Below are 3,263 nucleotides of genomic sequence, written 5' to 3'. Positions count from 1 at the left end.
ATAAATTTCAAACTTATACAAAAATTTTGCTCCACGCAAGTCAGGTAAGACCTTAGCTTCACCAATTAAAAGTTAAGGATAGAAGAATTTGTATTATGGTCTTATATGTTTGTCACTGAATATTCCAGGTGCGCACATGTTTATAAATTTTTTTCAAAGATTCAGACATGAGTATTTTTTGCAAATTCTGATAAATTCTGATCAACACCTAAATCGATTGTTGCAATTTTTTTCTTTTCTTTTTTTTCCTTAAAAAAAAAAAATAGATATTTTGAGAATTTTGACAGAATTTAAAGAAAAAATCTAACGGATGGTTGAAATTAAAAGAAACAAAATTTGAAAGATGAATACCCTAAATTGATACTTTTAAAAGTTTGGGTACCTTATTTTAAAAGTGATTAAAAAATAAAATAAAATAAAATAAAATAAAATAAAATAAATTAGAGGTTATAAGTGACGTTTTTTCAAAAAAAAAAAAATTAAAGACTAACTTACATAAAATTCAGAATTCATGTAAACTAGCCAAGATCAAATGACATCAAATTCATCGTGCATGGTTTTTGTTAGAAAACATAGAAACATACCTCCAGGATCTTTAATTGATCGGTTGTTTCACATATATAGGTACACAAACACACACACACACACACACACACACATATATATATGCTAAGGTCCAAATGCCTCACACGCCCAGATAACAAGATAGACCGAAAAGAGCTCGCTTTAATTAATTCATTTTTACTAGCAGCATTTACGTGAAATTTCAATCTCTTTCAATTAATGCTTCGTTTGTTTCAGCGTAAAATGATTTCTGGAAAATGATTTCGGTGTTTGGTGGAGGCGAAAATAATAGTAAATCAAAAAATGATTTTCGTTTGACCAAAATTGCTTAGTAAATTTCGGAAAATGATTTACGCTTTTTTAAAGGATAAATTATTTTTTGAAGACGGCAGACGCATTCGATCCTCTTTTAAACGACGCAGTTGACTTTCACATTCAAGTAGTCGACCACCACCAAAATCTCGTCGGTGCCAAAATCTAATACATCCTTTTCTTTATTTCTTTCTTTTCTATTTTAAGTTAAGCCGATTACGTCCCTCCACTTCATTAGAAAATCAATGACTTATTTAAAATTTAGTGTTATTAAATTGATATTTATTTTTAAAATATGTGATTTTCACATGTATTTTACAAATATATGTGTTAATTATGCACTAGCTCTATTAAAAATACATATAATAAATTACATGTATTTTAAACAAATATTAGTTTTCTAGAGAATAACGTTAACGGAGATCAAAGATGAGGTAGATGAGAAGTAGAAAATGACATAAAATAAAAGGTTAAAATTTCTAAAAAAGTTGACGTGGAAAATTGAGAAGTCACTAAAGTAATTAAAACTTCACAAACCAACCTCCTCTTCCGTCTCATCCAAAAGATCATGAACAAAATTCGCACTCAATTAGTGCACAGTTATGGCTGAGAAAAATCCTTAAATATTCAGGATTTTTGAATATTAAAATAGAGAGCTTCTACACATGCACCTTTTGTCCATCCCTCTTCCGTCTTTTTTCCACGTGTAATTGTTTTTCGTTTTTTTTTTTTTTAAACAAAAAAGCTTGAAAACGCGGGCTTCATTTTCAAAAAATTTCTCATTTCCCAAATCTCCCCCTCTCCACTGTCCCCTCCCCCATTGACCGACTGCCTCCCAACAGCTGACACTGTCCGACCCTCTTAGACCACCGCAGGCCACTGATCTCCACCCGCGACCCAGCAGACCGTCGACCCCTGACGTACGGCGCCCGCGACCCATCTCCATCTCTTCCGACCGACACCGTCCCGGCGACCCATTTCTCTCTCTCTCTCTCTCTCTCTCTCTCTCTCTCTCTCTCTCTCTCTCTCTCTCTCTCTCTCTCTCTCTCTCTCTCACCCAGAAGGCTGAGCGAGCCAGGGGTTTGTAACTTTGCTATTCCTTCTCCAGCTTCCAGTAACTTCGCGTTCACTATTGTCCCTCACACCCTATTTATATCATGCATTTTCTTTTCATTGCTTATGTTTCCTTTTTGGGTGTGGGTGTTTTGCGGTTATCCATTCGGTGCACTGTTCGTTTTCGCCCCTGCATTGATATACACAAGGTACCCAAAACTAAAGTTAGATCAAATTCTTTTGTCTTTGCTTGTGAATTAGCTTATTGAGTTTAGGGTGTTTGACAAAAGGTCAAGGAGGGGAATTTTTGCGACATTTTTGCTTGATGAGGATGATACTGAGATGCCACTTTCTATGTTGGACACTGACCCCGACTAATTAGTTGCAGGTTGTTTGCCTTTTATATCAAAGTTGAAGCCTTGTTTTTTTTTCCATACTGAGATGCCACTTTCTATTATTTCCTTTTGGTATCTCTTAGGTTTTAGGATTTTTCGTTTTGATGTTTATTGTTGTCTCTAGGTCTTTTGATTTTCCTGTTGAGAAATGCTAAACGTGAGCTTATTGTTATCTTATTTCGCATGCTAGAGTTTTCTTGGGTTTTTGTTTTTGTTCTTTTTATGCTTATTGGGTTTGTGCGATTAAAAGTAACGGAATTTTGATTGGTTCATCTGGGTTCGCTTTGATTTGATCATAATATGGAAAGAAAAAAATTGCTTTCTATTCTTTGGAGCAGAGGTGGTATTATGTGAGTAGTTATCTGATTTATGTGCCTCTTACATGTTCATATTGTTTGGGTTTGGTTTTATCTAGTGAAAGATGTAATGCTTCTTTATCTTTTTACTTCATTTGCGGATTCTTATTCTGGGTTTGGTTTGATCTAGTGAGTTTTAATTCACAATTTAAACTTTTGTAGGCCGAGTATCAGAAATTGGTGCTATTTTGTTCATCTATTACTGGATTCTTTAATAATAAAATGACAAATTGAAAGTCATATGTTAATTCCCATATCATGTTTCCTTGTATGTATGAATATTTTTTATTTATTGTGATTTATGTTATGGATATCATATTCTACATGCTGATAGTGACAGTGATAAATATTTGGATAATGTTGTGGCTGGTTGAAGTCCATAACATATTCTGATTACAACATTTGGTATGTTCAAATTATAGCCATGGACCTACGTAGATTACAAAATTTGAATGCTCTGTGCAGTTTTCTTCTTCCACATTTTGTCTTTGGATTTACAGATGATAAAAACGTGCAATGTTGTTTACTGGACTGCTTGGAAGTGATGTTTCAGTTAGAGATATGCTGAGAATCATCAAAACAA

Source organism: Alnus glutinosa, chromosome 6, assembly GCF_958979055.1.
Source record: "Alnus glutinosa chromosome 6, dhAlnGlut1.1, whole genome shotgun sequence".
Lineage (NCBI taxonomy): Eukaryota > Viridiplantae > Streptophyta > Magnoliopsida > Fagales > Betulaceae > Alnus > Alnus glutinosa.
This window is presented reverse-complemented; position numbering follows the sequence as displayed.